This window comes from Felis catus, chromosome A1, assembly GCF_018350175.1.
Source record: "Felis catus isolate Fca126 chromosome A1, F.catus_Fca126_mat1.0, whole genome shotgun sequence".
In the NCBI taxonomy this organism is placed as follows: domain Eukaryota; kingdom Metazoa; phylum Chordata; class Mammalia; order Carnivora; family Felidae; genus Felis; species Felis catus.
Window position 1 is genome coordinate 190,623,336 of NC_058368.1, and position 20,898 is coordinate 190,644,233.

A 20,898-nucleotide genomic window follows, 5' to 3' on the forward strand; every position below is an offset into this window, starting at 1 on the left:
TATTCTTTTGAGTAGCTTTTTCTCTGAAAATTCCCTGAACTTATTACCTCAAGCAGAAGAATGGAATCTAACTGCAAAAAAGAAAAAGAAATCCCACTTTGAAGATGGAGAGCAGGAGAAAGAATTAGAGGTCCTCATTCTTTTGAGGCCTTTTCTGGTTATGGAAAAGGACAGAATTATAAAATTAACAAGGTCACAACAGTGTTGGTCTTTGATGTGTTAGGGAATAATTCTATAAAGCCACAATACATTTATATGCTTATTTTACCAGTGCTTCTTAATAGTCTTTTTTTATGTGTCCTTTGCACCATAGTGCGAGCACAGGTGTGTTTTGAATTATTGATCATATGTAAAGAGGATGTCTTGAAGGAATGTTACTTTGCATATGGGGGTCTCTGTGTTGCAACAATAGAGGTCTATTTGTATGGTGAACTTTTGATCTCAAATGGTAGAATTTCACATTGAGACTGTCTGAGAAGTCCAAGTTACTAAACCCCAGAGGCAGCACTACTACCCTGAAACCTCAAACTTTATTTTACTTTCTAACAAACAGTGCTCATCAGTTGGTGCATGCTCTGAAGAGTAAGATGAACAGAAACTAATTTTCTAATAAAGAATTGGCAAAAAAAGATGATCCTTTTAGATTAATACATTGCACACAACTTTGAGTACTAGAGTTTACCTCTATATATGGGAAATCACTGATACCTTCTTCCATTGTCTAAGATCCTCAATATCTAAGAACTCAATACTTGGATTCATGCTATCTATATAGTTAAAAGCATTTAGCTTCTAAGTGTTTAAGCAGTGAAAACCTTTTTGCACATAAGGTTTCTCTGGGTGACCAGCACACAGAAGATAATTTTAAAATAAGATTCTGGTTGATGAAAGATATAGCCTGAAATCTGTCCCTTGTCATCTCCTTCCCCCTGATGAAGTCCCTGCTGCATTTCACCAGTACCCCAGGTGCTCCAGGAAACAGTTTGCAAGACACTAAAGAGGCCAATGAAACATTTGCATTATCAGAAGAGGATCGCATTGGCTAGACGTGACCTCTAGAGGTCAATTTAAGTAACACAGTTATTCGGAGATAGGTGCTCTTCCTGTAGTCTTTCTTTTCAAGAAATTTATTTTTCTCCAGAAAGATTTGATGATTTTTGAATTTTTTTATTTCTATTATCATAGAGCCCCAGAACATTTTAAGAGTGTGAAAGAGTTTAATAGGGATCATGTGAATAGTTTTCTACTTTTTCATCTCCCCAAATAGTTTAGTGTTATTTCTCTCTTATTCTATCCACTCTGATGCAGGCATCACTAAAGGGTATATTTGGCCTCTTGTGAATTTCTTTGAATTTTAGTCTGGGTTCCATGCAATACAAGAGATATAGCTGACTGGTATAAAATATGTGTTTACAAAGTGAAGTGAAAAACTTTGTCTCTGTTAATGAAATGTATGGCATATTGGTACAGGACTGCAAAGAAGAGGAGGATGCCCCATGAACCACAAAATTATGCATGTGTCTGGAATTTGAGAATGATCATTAGACCTGGGTCTAATGAATCCTAGTTAGGAGTGTTTTAGTTTGAAATGACTCAGACACTGTCATACACAAAAGGAATTTTTTGGTTGACATAACTGAAAAGTCTGGGAGTAGGGCGATCTTCAAGGTTCACATAATGTCCTCCAGTTTCTGTCATTCTTTCTTTCTGTGTGATTTTTCTCTGAGTTAGCCTCAATTTTTCCTTCTTCACATTGGATTTCTCCAGACATCAGATACAGGGCGAGTTGTGGGGAAGAAGCACTGCTTGCAACAGTTTCATGCTTTTAAACCAACAACCCTACTTAGCAACTGCAGAAGTAAGAAGATAGTTTCTTTTACTAACACCAGATTACACCATCCCAGGGAAGGGTTTTCTTGGCTGGTTTGAGTCACATCCCCATATGTGGGCCTCTCAGTGGTCAGGAAGTATGAAGGTATTATTTTTAGTCTTGTATCCCTGTCAGAATATTCTTAGCATTTACCCCAATTCTCTGGAGATTTTCATTGACTGAGTATATTCTGGCTGAATGGTGCTTTACTATTTTACTTCTCTGAAATAATACCTGCACTTTTATGGATCCCACCAGAGCTTTCATCCAAAGATTTTGGCAAAAAAAGACCTAGAGTCTACTTGGGATGGCTCTACTAGGAAGAAGAGGAAGCAAAACTCGAAGCAAAACCAAACAAGAAGTCTGAATAGGATGAAACAGCAATATAGTCTTCTCAACTCAGTAACCCAGAAATGTCAAATACTTAGCATGTGGACACTTGCCTTACTGTGCTCATGGCAGATATTATTAATCAATCATTACTGCTATTTCTGGTAAGCCCAGACCTGGCCTCAGAATCCTTTCAGAAGAACCCTCTAAGAACTCAATACTGATATGCAAAATAAGCTTGTTTACCATCCCTGACACAATCCCGAATTCTCCATACTTTATCATTCTGTCTTATTCTCCAACATTAAGAACTTTAGGGGCATATTGAAAGTTCTAAAAACAGGTGAATATAAATTTCCTAGTAGGGACTATGTGTTGGAATCAGAAGATAGTGCTCCAGCTGTTTCGTCTCATTTGAAAGAATGAGGCAATTGGTTATTGGAAGAGACTTAGGATGATGAAACAATAAAGAAGCTTTGGATGTTTTATTTCTGTTCACTTTCATCTAAAATCTATCCTTAAAATACTGTTACTGGATGCCTGGCAAATTTTCCTTGATATGAAGAAAGAAGCCATCTACCTCCTACACAGCTTACTATCCACATTAACATGATCCTACTATTATACTGTCTTCATCAATATAACTTTACTCTTTCAGAAAAAGCTCGCCCAAGAAGATACATATAATGAATGATTTTATGTTGCATTCTGACGACCCATCAACTCTCCAATAGAAAAAAAATCTTTTGGGTTTTTTTTTTTTAGCATTTATTTATTTTGAGAGAGACAGAGACAATACAAGTGGGGAAGGGCAGAGAGAGAGAGAGAGAGAGAGAGAGAGAGAGAGAGAGAGAGAGATTCCCAAGCAGACTCTGCACTGCCAGTGCAGAACCTGACATGGGGCTCAAACTCATGAACTGTGAGATCATGACCTGAGCCAAAATCAAGAGTCAGACGCTTAACCGACTGAGCCACTCAGGCACCCCCTCCAATAGATAAAAAATATTAAGTTTATATTTTAATACCCTTTGAACATGTCCCTTCAAAATGCTCACTATACTGTGTCCATAAATATCAAACTACCATATCGTGATTCTTACCCAATCCTAACCAAGCTCCCCACATTGAAATTCATACTTAAAAGTAGACATTAGGTAACATAAATGTTTCCACTTTGTTTTTCCCAACTAGTGAGGATATGAAGACTCTTTCAAGGTAGTACTCTTCTTTCCCACAGTAAGAAGAAACTCAGTTTTGTCTTAGGTTGTTTGGGAGATATTTGGGGGGGAGCCACTCTATATGACAATGTCAACAGCTACTGAGCTATGTAATTTTAAGTTCGGGTGAATACAACCAACATTTTATGGATGATGTTTATGTGTAATCACTTAGAACTTCAGTGGAAGGGCTCAAACGATGAGTAAGACAAATCTCCTGTTCTCTGAATCCTCACAAAGTAATGGAGGCATAAAAGCAAGTAAGTGCCATAATAAAGTAAGTAATATCTTCAAGATAGTTTTGAGGGAAAGAATTAACTAGGGTGTCTCCAAAAGCTTCTGGAGGGTGCTGTGTTTGAATTTTGTGTTAAAACAAGGCTAATATGTCAAAAGGGGAATGGGTATGGGGGAAAGCATCAATAGTGAAGAAATAGCATGAACCAAGGGCAAAGAAGTAGAAAAGATCCAAGTTTGTGCCCAAAATGCCAGTAGACACATGAAGCTGGTATGAATAGTGAGGAAGGAGGCTGAAAAGTTGGATACAGATCAAAGCATTATGTACTTGGAATACCAAAAGAGAGTTCTGGATTTTATTCTGTGTACAGTGAGTACACAGATTTAATTTTTATATTTTTAAATTCTTTCTTTCTTTCTTTCTTTCTTTCTTTCTTTCTTTCTTTCTTTCTATTTGTTTGTTTGTTTGTTTGTTTGTTTTGAGAGAGGCAGAGACAGCACTAGTGGAGGAGGGGCAGAGAGAGAATCCCAAGCAGGCTTGATGCTGTCCAAGCAGAGCCTGATGGGGGCAGGGGTGAGGAGGGTAGGGGTGGAGCTCAGTCAGTCTCACGAATCCATGAGATCATGACCTGAGCCAGAATCAAGAGTCAGGCAGTTAACTGACTGAGTCACCCAGGCGCCCAGAGTAGCCTCTATCTCACCAACTCTGTTTCCTTAATCGAATATCCTTTAAGATCTGTCATATCGCTCCACAGCTTGCTCTTGTTCAGCTTCTCATCTTACTCTGTAGGTATGGCAGTGCTATTAGATGTCTTACTCCCTGTTGTCCCCTGTCCCCTTGCTTCCTGCCTGAGACCCTTGGCCCTGCCCCAGGGCCCCCTGCCTCTCTTGCCCTCACTCATGGTTTTTCGTAATCGCCTTCTATATATGTGTTGTCTTCTTTCTTTTCTACCACAGCTAGTCTTTCTCTGCAGGGCAATGAAGATGGCATCTTATGTCCAGACACAGGACCGAAGGGCAAGACCTCTTTTTTTTCCCCCCCCTGCCACTTCAAATTGAAGAATCCCATGGATGGACTATGGTTGGCCAGTCTTGGCTTTTATGTCTGCTCATGTCTGGATTGATCATGCTGGCCAGGGGTGTGAGTGCTAATAGTAGCAAGACTTTCCTTCCTTCCTGTGGCTGGCAACCCTTTCAGAACCATAGAGAAATAGGCACCAACGTTGGACAAAAGAGAAACAATTCATGTTCACTCTGTGATTATTATAGTTCCATTTTATGCATGAAGAAACTGAGACCCAAGATATTAAATAAGTTTCCTAGTCGTAACCTGTCCAGTGTGAACTAACCTCAAACCCATTTCTTAATCTCTGTGTGATGCCCTCATTTTCTTACCAGTTTCAAATGACCAGTCTGCTGCAGTCTCTATGCAAATGTAACCAGGGATTTTGGAGAGTATTTTAATTCGTTTATATGGCTTATTTTTGAGAGAAAGGACAAGCAGGGGAGGGGCAGAGAGGAGGGACGAAGGATCTAATGCAGGCTCCCCACTGATAGCAGAGACCCTGACGCAGGACCCGAATCTGCAAACTGGGAGATCATGACCTGAGCTGAAGTCAGTTACTTAATAGTCTGAGCCACCCAGATGCCCAGGAGAGTATTTTAATTATGATAGTTTATCTAGTCTGCCCCCCTCCGACTCCCTTCCTTCCACTTGCTTGTTTCCTTTCTCGTTTTCTATGTTCCTAAGAAAATAGCTGAGGAGAGAGAACACAATTCTTACCTAATTACATTCTTCAGTTTACCTTTCTTTTTTTTTTTTAAAGAATAACATTTGAACATTTGTTAAGTGCTGAATGTCTTAACAGTGAAGTATCCACCTGCCCGGGAGCCAGGGTCTACCTGGGAAGCTTAGTGAGAGATTCTATGAAGATCAGACAAGAAAATGATTCTGTTTAAAGGAAGAGAGAGCAATGCCAGGGGCTGAGCATTCTAATGTCTAAGTAAATAAGCAGCATATCATATTTTTGATCAAGATTAAAATGTGAAGCGGATGCGCCATGTGTCAGAACAGAAGAGAAAATATCAGTTCACATCTGAGAGCTAGAGAAAAGCACCTTTAGTAAATGATAATTTCTTTTTATGTTAGAGAAGTGGTGAATTGCCGTTCTTCATTTTAATGTGTCTTTAATGGATTTATATCTAAATATAAAAGGAATAAACGCACATTTGAAAAAGTTTGGGTAAGTATAAAACAGTGAATTAGAAGTAAGAAACACTAAGCTTGAGGGATCTTTCTAGGCCTTTTTTTTTCCTATTGTGTGTGTTTACATGGTTCAAAACATGCTACTGTGTTAATTTTTCATTCTATATTTTTCAGTTAACATAAAATTGTAAGATTTGCTACTGTGTCCTGCCATTCACATTCTTAGAAAACATAGTTTTTAATTACTATGTAGACTATTGTATTTTGGTTGTACTATGATAATTTATTATTTTTCCGACGCTGGACCTTGATGTGGTTTTAAGCTTTTTCTCAGCCTCTTAAGGACTAAATCTGGTGCCTTTGCCCTTTGAGTTACTGTTCTACCTCCCACTTCTATGATATGAATGTATAATGGACATGAAGCCTAAAATTCAGCCTTATGAAGAATATTTGTAAAATGTTAAATCAATCTAGTTCCAACTCAAGGACCATGTTCATCTAGGGCTGACAGAAACAGGGAAAGTTGAGAATCGAGACATTCTTGAGGCAGGAAAACTTTGTTTTAAAAAAAAAAACACTTCTTTGAAACATTGCAAACTTTTATTTAAAGGTCAGGAGCTTACATAACAAATACCCATTCAGATTTACCAAACCTTAACATTTTCTTACATTTGCTTTAGCTCTTTGGTTTGTTTGTTTAAGAAACCAAACCATACAAATACAGTCTGAGCTCAATTTTTCCCCTTTCCCAGAAAATAACCACAATCCTAAAGTTGGTAAGAATTCTTCCTGTCCATCTACTCATATATATTCTTTTTACTTCTTTTTTTTTTCAGATATGCAGGTATTCACAAATGATAAATAGTATTCTTTTGTGGATTTAAATTTTTTTTATTTCAGTGTTGTCAGGTTGTATGTATCAACCTTATGTTTTACTCCAGATTATGTTTTGGGATGTTTAACTGAGACTCTGTTACTTTAACTACTGTGTGATATCCTTATTATTATATAAAATACTATAATCTATTTACCCATTGTCTTACTGAGGGGTAGCTTTTCTCCTCTTTTGTTTTTCTGTGACAAATCGGTGCTTGGTAACTATCTTCCTGCATGTCTCATTTTGATATGTGCGTTTTTCTCCTGGGTGCAGACCTCCAAGTGGGTTTGCTGTGTTAAAGGACGCACAGCCCTGCAAACTGGCTGTCTACTGCTGGACCTTTTCCCATAGTGACAGTAGCCTATTACTTCCTACTGCCCTTGTACGACGACTACCATTTTTCCTCATCCTTGTTCACACTTCGCGTTGGCAGATTTCCCGTTTCTAGCCAATCTGAGGGGGATGCTGTGCTATTTATTTGAAAATTAAATTTGCATTTACTTTATTACTGGTGTTACTGGTGTCACGGATCATCTTGCCCTCAACCTTTTTTTTTTTTCCTTTCCTGTTGTATTGTCTGTCATTTACTTAAAAAAATATTTTCTTAGTGTCCATTTTATTTTTGAGAGAGACACAGTGTGAGTGGGGGAGGGGCAGAGAGAGAGAGAGGGAGACCCAGAATCCAAAGCAGGCTCCAGGCTCCGAGCTGGCAGCAAAGAGCCCGACACAGGGCTCAAACTCACCAACCAGTGAGATCATGACCTGAGCCGAAGTTGGCCACTTAACTGACTGAGCCACCCAGGTGCCCCTGTCATGCACTTTTTAACTTATAGGGCCTTCATAAATTCTTTGCCGGGTAAAGACTTTTTAATATCTTTTTTGTTTCAGTTTGTGGCTTGTCTTTTTAGTTTATTTATGGAATTATTTGTTGTATAGAAGTTTTAATTTTTAAATGAATCAACTTGAGTTTTTTTCTTATTGTTAACATTAAGAAATCTTTTTTATTCTGTGTAAAAGAAAACGTATTCCTATAGTTTCTGCTAAGTATTTTAAGGTTTGCTGCTCCCATTTAGATCTTCATCTCTTGAAAGTATATTTCATAAATTTTCTGAGGCATAAATTTAACTTTATTTAATACTTTAATATAGGAAACAATGTTCCCATTATCATTTATTGAATACTAGACACTTTTTCCTACCACTTTGAAATGCCACTTCTGTCATACACCCAGTTTTCCATATACGTGTGCATTTGCTTCTGGGAAAAACAGAAAATTCTCTTCCACTGGTATATTTTTCTATCTCTGCTTCCATCCAGCACTATTTTAATCACTGCAGCTTTATAGTGACTCCTGCTATCTGGTAGGTAGACTTCTACCTTATTATTCTTCAAAATTGTTTCAGATATTTTTGGCCCATTAATCTTCTATAAATTTTAGTATCAGCTTGTCAAGTTCCATGAGAGCTCCAGGACTTTTATCAAAATTGTATTAAGAAATAATAGATTACTTTGGGGAAAATCGACATTTTTGTGATATTGAATCTGCTCATGTAAAAGCATGGAATATCTCTCCATGTATTCAAGATTCTTCTGTTCTACAGTAACATTTGGTAATTTCCTTTAGGTAGAATTTATGCATTTTTGGTTAGATGTATATTTAAGTACTTGACAAATTTCATTATTAGGTTAAATGGGATAGTTCATCCTATTATCTTTTCTAATTGTCTGTTGCTAATGTGTAGGACACTATTCACTTTATTTTGAAATCATGTGTCCAGGAAGTTTGCTGTATTCTCATTAACTTTATTGCAAAGGACTGTAGCATTTTAAAATTAACTATAAATTACTTTTCTGAATCTATCAGATGATCAAATGTATGTTCTCTCTCTTTCAGTTACTGTGACAAGTTACAGTGATATCTTTTTAAATGTTAAAACATCTTTTCATACCTGGAATAAACTCTATTTGATGCTGGATATATTTGCTTTTTTATGTGTCACTAGATTCGATTTGCATTTTGTTTACTGTGGTGCAATTTATGTAATGTCATTCACCATCTTAACAATTTCAAAATGTAAAATTCAGCAGTGTTTAATACACTCACAGTGTTGTGCAATTATCACCACTGTCTAGTCCCAGAGCATTGTTACCACTACAAAAGGAAATCCTGTACCCATTAAGCAATCACTTCCTATTCCCCCTTGTCTCTAGGCCCTGGCAATCATTAATCTACTTTCCATCTCTATGGATTTGTCTATCTGGACATTTCGTATAAATGGAATCATAGAGTAAGTGGTCCTTTGTATCTGGCTTCTTTCACTGAGCAAGATTCATTCACATTGTAGCATGTGTAAGTACTTTTTATGGGCACATGCATATATACATGCATATACCCAATTTTGTTTCTCCATTCATCAGTTGAAAGACCCTTGGGTTATTTCCATCTTTTGTGAATAGTGCTGCTGTGAATTGTTTGTGTACAGGTTTTATTTGAGCAACTGCCTTTAATTCTGGTGGATATATATCTAGGGGTAGAATTACATAGTCATATGGTAATTATATATTTAATGGGTTGGGGGAACCACCAAATCATTTTCCACAGTGGTGGCACCATTTTATATTCCCATGAGCAATGTAACAGGGTAAGAATTCCTCCACATCCTTACCAACACATGCGCTTTCTATTTCTTTGGTCATAGCCATTCTAGTGGGTATGAGGTGATACCTCTTTGTGGTTTTTATTTGCATATCCTTAATGACTATGATGTTGAGCATCTTTTCATGTGCTTCTTGGCCATTTGATTATTTTCTTTGGAGAAATGTCTATTCAAATGTTTATCCTTTTTTAAATTGGGTTGGTGATTTGTTGTTTTTGAACTGTGTTTTTAAATATATTCTGGATACTAGATTCTTATTGATATATGATTTAGAAATATTTTTACCCATCTTGGGAGTTGTCTTATTCCTTTCTTGATAATGTCCTTTGCATAACTAGTTTTTGTGATGAGGTTCAACTTATCTATTTTCTTTTGTTACTTGTACTTTTGGTGTCATAGGATTACAGATACTTTGCTAAGAATTTTGCATTTATCATCATGAGAAATGAAAGTTATATTTTGGAAACAAAGTTGTGCTGGCATTACAAAAAGGATAGCTTCCTCTCTTTACTATTTTCTAGAAAGTTTTGCAAAAGATTAGAATTATTTCTTCCTTATATGTTTAAAAGAATTCAGTGATGAAAACCTGTGGGCCTTGAGTGTTCTTGGTGGGAAGTTTACAATAATGGGTTCAATTTCTTTAAGCAGTACTAAATTACTCAGAATTTATATTTCCTTTGGTCAGCTTTGGTAAACTGCTTTTTGAGGAATTTTCCATTTCATCCAGATAGTCAATTTATTAGTATAAAGTCATTCATAATATCCTCTTGTTAACATTTTTATATTTGTAGATTCTGTAGTAATAACCTCACTTGACTTTAAATATTGTTAATTTGTGTTTTCCCTCTTTATTCCCTTAATTTTATAAATTATTATCAATTTATTACTCTCTTCATATTAATCTTTTCATAAGAGCAATTGTCCAGGTATTGTTTCTATGCATATTTGTATTCTATTTCATTGATTTCTGTTTTTATTTCTTAGCTTTGATTTGCTGTTCTAGCTTCTTGTGGCAGATGTTTAGGTATTTAGATTTTGGGTGTTTTTTTTTTTGTAAAGTATGAACTTAAGGTTACAAATTTTCGCATAAACACTGTTTTAGCTGTATCCACGCACCCAAACTTTAAAAATAACAGCTTTGTTTAGAGATAATTCGCATACCAAAAATTTGTTTTTTGAAGTGTACAATTTGGTAGTTTGGTATATTCACAGGGTTGTGCCACCATCACCACCATCTGATTCCAGAACATTTTCATCACCCCATGGAGAAACTCCATATCCGTTAGCAGTCACTCTCCATTCTCCCCATTCCTAGCCCCTGTCAATCACTAATCTGCTTTATGTTTCTATAGAGTTGCCTATTCTGTACATTTCATATAAATGGCATCATGTGATATGTGACCTTTTGTGTCTGGCTTTTTTCATTTCACAGATTTTTTCTCAAGGTTCATCCATGTTGTAGCATGTATCAGTAAAACATTCCTTTTTCATTACCAAACAAATAATATTCCATTATAGTATGAATATTGTTGATACCACATTAATTTTACCCATTGACCAGTTGATGGACAATTGGTTTGATTCTACTTTTTTGTCTATTAGAATAATGTTGCTATGAAAACTGGTGTAACAATTTTTGTGTAGGCATATGTTTTTATTTCTCTTGGGTATTCACTTCCAAGTGAAATGGCTAGGTTAAATGGTAACTCTGTTTAATATTTTGAGAGAACTGCCAAAGTATTTTCCAAAGTGCCATCGCAGCAACAATGCTATGAGGGTTCTAATTTCTCCATATCCTCACTAACACTTGCTATTGTCTTGTCTATTATAACCATTTTATTGGGTGTAAAATGGTATCTCTTGCTTTTGAGTTACATTTCCCTAATGACTAACGCTATTGAACATCTTTCAAGTGCTTGCTGGTTACTTTTATATCCTGCTCAGAGGAATACTTGTTTTAAACCTTTAGCCAGTTTGTAACTGGGAAATTTATCCTCTGTTCTTTATTTCCTACCTTTTTGCCTGCCTTCCTCCTCCTAGGGTAACCTTTCGTCTATGAGATCATCATTTGGTAGTTTTCCCAGAGGTCTTCTAGAGGGTTTCCCATCTTCTTAGTCATTATGTATGTAAAATTTTGTGTTAATGTTTTTTCTGCTTTATCTCTAATGGCAGTTTAACTCTGTAAACAATTTTATCTTGATAATTGTGTTCAGCCAGCACTCTATGTGATATAAGCTGATGGTGTTTATTGTTATCTCTTTGTGCATTGTAACCTTTTTTATGTTTATCAGATAGGGTTTTTTTTCTCTTCATACACAATTTCTGCTGTTTTATTTAAATATGTCTACATATGAATTTTTTTATCCTGCTCAGTACTCTGCATGTTGAAATTGAGAATTCTTGCTTATCTTTTATTCTAGAAAACATTTAGTGTGTATATTTTTGAATATTCCTTCTCTAACATCCTCTTCTATCCTTCTGCCACTCCAATCAGACATATATGGGTACCTCTAATGTACCTAAGTCGTTCTGTCTCTTCTTAATTCTTTAAGAATGATTATTCCTTTTTCATGCACTCTAGCTGCATTCTTTAATACTTTTGTCAAATTTACTGACTCTGTTTTTGACTGTGTCCATTCTGGAGTTTATCTGTTCCATTGACTTTACTTCATGACTACTTTTTATTTACGAAAGTTACACCTGATACTTTCATATATACAGATAACTTTTCTTTTTGCTTCATATGTCTTGTTCCATTTTAAAGATATTTTTATTTTGAGGATCTTATCATTACTTATTTTGAAGTCTTTTTCAGACTATTCTATAATATTAATTCATCTGAATTGAATTTTGTAAGTTTTTGATTTATTGTTTGCCTATCTTCCTATTAGTTTCTGTCATATGTTTTAGAGATTTTTTTTTCCCCCTCAGCTTGAGATTTTTGTTTTGGTGATTTTCTCTGACTGAAATGATTTTTTTTTTCTTTTAATCGTAGTTTCTCTAGGACCTATAAAGGTTTTTAGTCCAGAGCAACATCAAGGAAATTCTGGATACTTCTAGGTACTGGTAATGAGGCAGTATCTAATCTTTTTAAGCTATAGAAAGGAAGTTTCTCATTACCTATTATGCAGATAGCAGTCAACTGCAGGCTTTTCTCCTCTCCTTTACCCTTCCTGTCCTAAGTTTTAAGCAGTGAGCTTATGGCCCTCAGGCAACCTCTGTCTCTCTGGTCCTGGGCCTCAGCAGTCCTAAAGTGTTAATTTTATATGCTTTGCATTTTCATTAGTTTCTGCTTTACACTATTTGTCTTGTTTTAGAGATCATTTTATAACTTTTCATATATTTACTTATATTTAATTTTGATAGGTGTTTAAATCAAAGTGTAGGGGCACCTGGGTGGCTTATTTGGTTAAGCATCTGGCTGCTGATTTCGGCTCAGGTCATGATCTCCCAGTTCCTGAGATTGAACCCCACATCGGGCTCTGCACTGACAACGCAGATCCTCCTTAGGATTCTCTCTCCCGTCTCTCTCTCTGCCCTTCCCCTTGCTCATGCTCTCTCTCCCTCTCTCTCTCTCTCCCTCAAAATTAATAAACTTAGGGGCGCCTGGGTGGCTCAGTCGGTTGAGCGGCCAACTTCGGCTCAGGTCATGATCTCACAGTCCGTGAGTTCGAGCCCCGCGTCAGGCTCTGGGCTGGCCGCTCAGAGCCTAAAGCCTGTTTCAGATTCTGTGTCTCCCTCTCTCTCTGACCCTCCCCTGTTCATGCTCTGTCTCTCTCTGTCTCAAAAATAAATAAACGTTAAATTTTTTTTTAAATTAATAAACTTAAAAAAAAATAAAGTGTGGGCCTTAACATGTAAGCTTATTTATTACATCACCTTGACTGGATTTTGAAGCAACAGGAATCTCTCCTAAGTTGGGGATTCTTTTCCCTGGGATCCAACCTCATTTGGTAATTCATGATATGCCATATCTTGGCTTCTAAAATTTTAGCCCTTCCTTGGCATGGTGTAGGATGTAATGTCTGCGACTACAAGTGGCCTCTGACTTCTGTCCCTTTCTGATTAACCTTATAGGATCCCTATACTCTCCTTTCTTGTCAGTCTCAAAGGCACTCCCTGTATCCTTCAGTTCTTTCATTATAGTCCTTGATGGTTGATTAAAGAAGCCATTCTTAGCACCTAAAAAAATGTACTCCTGAGGACAGATTAATATTCACACCCTCCTGGCAGGTGAAAGGCAATAATTACATTCCATATGTCTAATCACAGAAGAAAATGAAGAAGAACAAAGCACTAAGTGTTCAGTCTTCCTAAGTAATGAAACTAATGATGTGCCACACTTTTCTAAGAACTTTGTTTCCTCTGCTGAATATTTTTCCTTTATGTGCCTGACTTTCCATTAAATCTCACCTCAGATGTCATGTCCTCAGGGAAGGGGTTAATAATTCAATTAACTGTACTTTTCAGTGTCTGGAAATTATCTTGATTGTTATTATATTCCTGTATTGTCCCTTCCTACTAGATTGGAAACTCCATGACAGAGGAGGCATGTCTGCCTTGTTGTTTCTTATGATCTCCGAATACCTAAAAACATGTGCAGCACTCAGCATGTATTCATTAAATACTTGGCCAATGAACAAGTGGATTAGTTTTGTCCATGATTCAGAGCTGGTCACTCTGATGATAGTTTACAGAGCACTGTGTGACATCACCAGATGTGAAGGTTAGTGGAGATTATTCATCTGACACCTTTATTTTATAGAGGAAAGAGCTGAGGCTTAAGGCGTAACATACTTACCCAACTTGTGGCTGGAAAGAAAATGAAGTTGATTTTCTTTTATCCATGCTATATCAACAGATTCTGAAAGTAGGGTTGGAGCCCCTGCTGAATGCTGGTGCTCAGCAAATATAGATGCACTGACTAGATTCTAGATTGACCTCTGTTACTTTTACATATGTAAATTTGGATAGTCAATTAAGTCTTTGTGGGACTCAGTTTCTCTATTTGCAAGATGATATGTGTCTTATTTTATAGGGTTACTGTGATAATTTAGTGGGATAATTAAAAAAAATAATGTTTATTTTTGAGAGAGAGAGGAAGAAAAGTGGGGGAGGGGCAGAGAGAGAGGGAGACACAGAATCTGAAGCAGGGTCCAGGCTCTGAGCTGTCTGCACAGAGCCCAATGTCGGGCTTGAGCTCATGAACCATGATATCTTGACCTGACCTGAAGATAGACACTTAAGCAACTGAGCCACCCAGGCACCCCTAAGTGGAATAATTTTAAAGGATTATTTGGCAATCCATGTGGTGATCCTGCTTGGCAGTCGCAGAAAGAAAAGGAAGCATAAAAGGAAGGTCACTGCCCTTGTGCCAACTGCACTTATTATGAAGACAGAGAGATTGATGTTCAAGAGTTGTGGCAAGAGACATAAGACCTAAAGAAAGGCTTAGCAGGCAAAGAGAAAATATGAATAGAGGCTGGTGATATAAACTCACCATCATGGCAGGAAGAGTTGGAGAGTGGGCCCCTTTCTGTTTCTCTGTGAAAATAGTTTTGTAACTATCAGAATCATGATAGAACTGCCAGAGGAATGAAACCAGTAATGCAAAATTTTTATGTCAGATATCTGTCTAGGATGCTGTGAAATCACCAAATTTTCATCAAAATGGAAAAAGAAAGGAATTCTGAGTGCTTTGGTTTAATTTATCTAACATTCATTGGTAATAGTTCATGTTTCCCTGAGTCTGGTGGATGTCATGGGGCAGTCTGGGTACCTGAGTCAGATGGGGATCTGGAAAGAATAGGATGGGTCAGTGGATGCTGAGTAGGCCAACCATCATGGTCTTCTATAGCATGGATTAACGACTGGATAGTTTCAAAATGGAGAAATAACTACTGGAAAATGTCCTGATTTGACCACTAGGAAGTCAATGGCAACCTTTTTAGAGAGCAGCATCATATTAGAGGAAAGAGCAAAATTTAGATTGGAGGATATTTGTAAGTGTGCAAACTGAAGAAAAGAGTATAGACTGTTTTCAAGAATGTGAGTGGTGAATTTTCTTGAGGTGTGCAGAGTTGAGAGAACACTTTTGTTACAAGGAAGATTTGTTGGTAACAAAATATGGCAAAATCTAGGGGGAAAAAGAGGTTCAAGGAAACAGAAAATGTTTCTTCAAGGAAGAGAGTAAGATACACATGCAATGCTAATGAAGACTAAAGAAAAAACTTGAGTGGGGAAAGTTGAAGGTATCAGGAACCCAGTTTGTTGAGATCAGAATTTACTGGTATTCTTTATAAGGGAATCTGGTTTTAGATACTTAAATACACATCTAATTGACACCAAAATCAACGTCCCTCCTCAATGTCTGCACCCATCAGTCTGTTAAGTGCCTTTTCTATTAAGAAACATATTTGGTTGGAGAATATCCATTTGGCCAGGGGGGTAAAGATGAGGGAGATAAATTAGTTGGACCAGATTACAGGATATCTCAGAGTTTGAGCTTTTAAAGAATAAAGAAAGATCTTTGTGGTAACTATCCATGGTACTAGAGTCGGGGTTAATTATTGGGTTCTGGGGACCTTGGAGGATTATCTATTATGGAGTCTTTACAGAAAGGAGAGGAACAGTCAGATGTTGGAGAAGAAATCATAAACTGCAGTATCATGAAAGCTAAGGGAGGTGGGTTATGATGCCTAGAAATCATGGGAAGGATGGCTTGTAGATATATCAAATCGGTATAAAACTATTTGAAATTAGAGAATATAAGGTCTTCTAACTTGACAAAACAAATCTGGACTGTTGAGGTAGGAATTATGTGAGTTCGAAGGATGAGAGTGAATGAAGGTAGCAGTGATCAGAAACAATCTTCAAGAGCAGAGAGCATCAATTATACAGTCACAATTTAAGGTAGCTATCCATCTCAAGTTGTGGTAAAAGTTTTCTTTGGTTTCTTTTTATGTCTCTTAAAAGGGGGAAGGGTTGGGCCCTTCCTCACCTAGTCTTTGCTTGAAATCCAGTAGGGGAGCCACATTTGTACAACCTTGGTGTCCAAATAAAGCTTAGATGTGTGGCCTATTCTTTGATGTCAAATCTGTAGTAGAGCTTTGTAACCATCACAGGGACCCGAAGAACATTTTCAAAGATCTTATTCTTCTGTGGAATGGAAGGAGAGGCCACCTTAAATCCCTAGGTATTCTGTGTTCAGAGGTCTTTTCAAATTTGACCCATTGGCAGACTTGAATAAATGGACTGAAAATTGAAAATTAAATAATTTTTTTGGCTAAGCTTAAAAATGATTTTTGTTCATCCATTTTGTAAAATTAATGGTTATAAACTTGACTATACTTAACAGTTTAGGAAAACAGATATGAACAGCCATATTCATGTTACCTGAACATCATACGTCATAACTTAAAATTATCAGTGGTTCTTTGTCATTCTTAAAATAAATAAATAAATAAATAAATAAATAAATAAATAAATAAATAAATATTTTTTTCATATAGTGGCAATGAACTTTCATTGCAACACTAGGCCTTTTTAAATTATTTGAAACAAGTGATATTCTATAGTTTCCAAAATTAATATATAAAATATTCCATTGATTTGATGTGCCATAATTTATTTACCTATTGCCTCTATTATTGGAGAAAAGACAAATTCCATATTTTTTTTGGTAAATATACATTGCTATAAATAATTTTGGATCTATACATTTTTCTTCCTGTAGACTATTTATAGGATCAAAGATATGTTGTTAATTCTGTTTAATAGAAAAAGAGCAGATACTAGTCTTTTTTGAAAAAGTTTATTATACAAATATTATAAACACAAGAATGATAATAAGAAAAATATACCTATAATACCACCATCCAAATAAAACAGCTTTCTTCATTTTTCAGTTTTTCTAGAAGTCTTGCTTTATGTGTATACATAATTTTTATATATTTAACATTATTTTTCCATATGAAACAAAATCCTTACAACTCTTTTTAAAGGCAGCATGATATTTCATAAAGTTAAAATAACCATGATCTAATTAGTCTTCCTTTTCATCTGGTTAGGTAGTGTTGCTAATTTTTCCCATCATTAATTTCGACTATAATGCTATCACTATTGCCAACAACTTTTTTTCTATTTAAATACTGTTGAATTTTGAATTTGGATGAATTTTGAAAATGGGATTACTAGGCCAAAGGGTATGAACATTTTTATAACCCACTACTTCCTGAAAGTCTACACTAATGTCCACTTCTCCAGTGTGCAGACATGCATTTGTCTCAACTATTTTTCTTAGCAAAGGTAGGCAACTTCATAAAATGGAAAGAATTTTAGTTGAAGTTAAAACTCAGCATTGACATTTGCTAGTAGAATTGCCCTAGGCAAGTTCCTTAATTTGTTTGAACATTATTTCTGTAAAATGGAGATAATATCTACCTTAGAGGGTTAAACATAGAGTATAAAATACAACCTAAATACAGGGCCCTTAAATGGTCACTATTTAACTCATTTGGTATGTTAAAAAATCTCATTGATTTAATTCCATTTTCTTTGCAAGGGTATGAGCATGTTTAACCACATTTATTTGATAGATTTAACCACACTTTATTTAGTAGGATCTAGGTTGGACTTTTTAACATTTCTGAAATCAGATTGTATTTTAAAGTCAAAGTAAATATTTAATATAGTAGGCATTCTTTTGTTCTCCTTGAAAAGTGGTTATTAATTCTCTGTTACATCTTCCAGTGTTTTTAGAATGAAAAGTATATATTTTTTCTTGTGTGAATAATGTGCTTATCATCTCTTTTGTTCATTTATTTAATGATTTCTTGATGATTTTCTTATTAATTTGAACTCCTAAAAGCATAACATTTTTAACCATTTCTCCTGTTTTTTGCTATTCTATTATTCTTTTTTTAAAAAAATGTTCTCTTGTGTTTGGGGGTGGGATGCGGAAGCAGGAACTACAAAATTGCATATGCTTCAATTTGCTATTCTCTCCTCTTTGCAATTTCTTGTTATTCTTCCTCAGATCCTGGGTAGGCAATTTCCTGTTAATTTTTTTCTTATCTTTTTCATAGCTCTTCATACTATGTTGTAATTGGCCTTTTTAGATCTCTGTCCACCCCACTGGACTCTGGGATATTCAAAGGCAAAGGAGAGTGTGTTATTTATTTAGAAGAGAATAAACATTTAATAGATGCTAGATGAGCAAATACATTTAACCCTGGTTCCGTGGAGGTCATTTAAAGTGTAAGTCTAAAGCTCCCTTTCTCTATCATCACCCATAAATTTGCTGATCAGCTTTCCTAATAGCAGTCAAATACTCAATATATTTTTCTTTGGTTTGTAGTAATATTCCAACTATCTGCTTCCCTGGCGCCAGACACACACCCTCATTGCGTATTTAATATCTGCAGCTGTTTGTTTCATTGTCAAGATTGCCCATTTGTGAGCTGAATGGCCACCTAAAGAAAAGAGAAGGATGTTTGCCTAATAGAGAAATAATACTAAATGCAATTGATCTGTGTATCTATTTTTGAAATATCACTATCTTCATTATTGCTATTTTGTGTTTTGAAATAGTCCATCATTTTAGTGCCTTTTTTTGTGGAGAATATTCCTTAACTTTTTTTTTTCTATTTTATTTTGCCGAATAAACTTTAGATTTATTTTGTTTACTTCCCAGAAAATTTCTGTTGGGATTTTGATGGAATTTTGTTAAATGTGTAAGTTAACTTGAAGGAAGACAAAATCTTTACCAGTGTTAGTCTGTTCAGCTAAGCATTGATCTCTTCCTTTTAGATTTATCTGATTTATCTCTCTTAAAGTTTGTAATATTTTTTTGTATAGGTTACAACAGATCTCACAGTATTTTTTTTCTGTATACATAATTTATAAATATATGTTTGCATGTATATTATAAATAAAATATAAGCAATAATGTGTTGATACTGGAAAAGTTATATCTTGGATGGCATTTCCTACACAAAACTATTTTACTTGCACTTAAGAAACTAGCACTTTTACCTTGTTAATTTAGGTTAATTTTTTATAAATTGTACACTTTATAAGTTTTTCTGTTTTTTTCATAAGGAAAAATCATGTTGTAAAACATGCTAGAACATATTTAAAATTTTACATGTGTGTCTCAAACTTATTTTTATGTTTTTTAAAATTTCTGAGCAGGTTTGTCTATTTTAGACTTTTGTTTTTGACTTTTTAAAGAGGTAGGGTGCAGAATTATTTATGCCCCCTTATATTTATTGTTGATTTTGTTGTTTTGTTGGTTGTTTTGGAAACTTCAGTGCTTTATTGATTCATTTTTCAATTGATATGTTTAAATGCTTTTATTTCAGAAGTCTTTTTTGGCCAAATTCAATAATTTGTACTGTTTTTAATTATTAAGCTGTAGATAGTCTGGGTTCTTTTCCCAAATCATAGATTAGTTAGGGAAGTGTTTTTCAATTAGGAAATTCCTAGGATTTTCTGTTAATATAAAATATATCATCTATTTCTACTTTCAGAGAACTTAGCCTAAAAACAAAGGTTGTTTTAACTTTTTTCATTTTGAGATATTTATTTCTTCTATATGATCATAGCCTGTCAAAGAGAAGTTGTTTCTTTGGTGCCACGTTTAAGGGTGTGTGTGCATGTTTATTATTTATTTATTTTTTTTGTGCTTTTCCAGGTTGCAATTTAGAAGATAAAGAGTAGAAAAAATTTCCTACTACAATCATATTTGTCCATTTTCTTCTTATATTTCAAAGTTGTAGGTTTTTGTTTTTATTACTTGTCTGATCAGTATAATGGTTTAATCATGTATATCAGTAAGACTAATTTCATCATCATACATTGTTCATCTGAATGTCTCCCAATATTTTTTTATCATAAAGTCTACTTTAAAAGATGATTTTACTTTTATTCAAGTTGTATGGGTTAATTTTTGCCCAGCCTGTTTTAAGTGCACCTTTTGACTTAAGTCTCATAATAAGTTAAAACAGATGATTTAGTGTTGTAGCTTCTACTTTTGATTTAGTATCTATTTCCTAAATTTTGCCACTTGAAAATTCTTACTTCCTGTTAAAATATATTATAATTTGGAAGATTCTGTCCTCATATTTTGTATGCCCACTTTAAATTCTATTAAGAGTTATCTTGAAATATTTCACAAGCATTTTATATTCATGTTTAATTCTTGTGCTAGGGAGTTCCAAAGGCTTATATGCTGTCTGTCCATTAATAGGTCATGAGAGCCTTCCTTGGGGCCTGTAAATTAATCATAAATTTTAAGTGTTTGGTATTATTGAGAGTAATTAAAATTTGGCATTCATGAACCAAAATGAACCCATCATTGGACTTAATTGGAGAAGCTAATTCAAACCTGTTGTTCACAATGTACGTCTCTGCACTATGATGCCTGTTCCCCACCTTTGGGTCTTTTAACTCTGACAAAGCAAGTCTGGATTATTAAGTGGGTTGCAGAATCTTACATCTTTTTT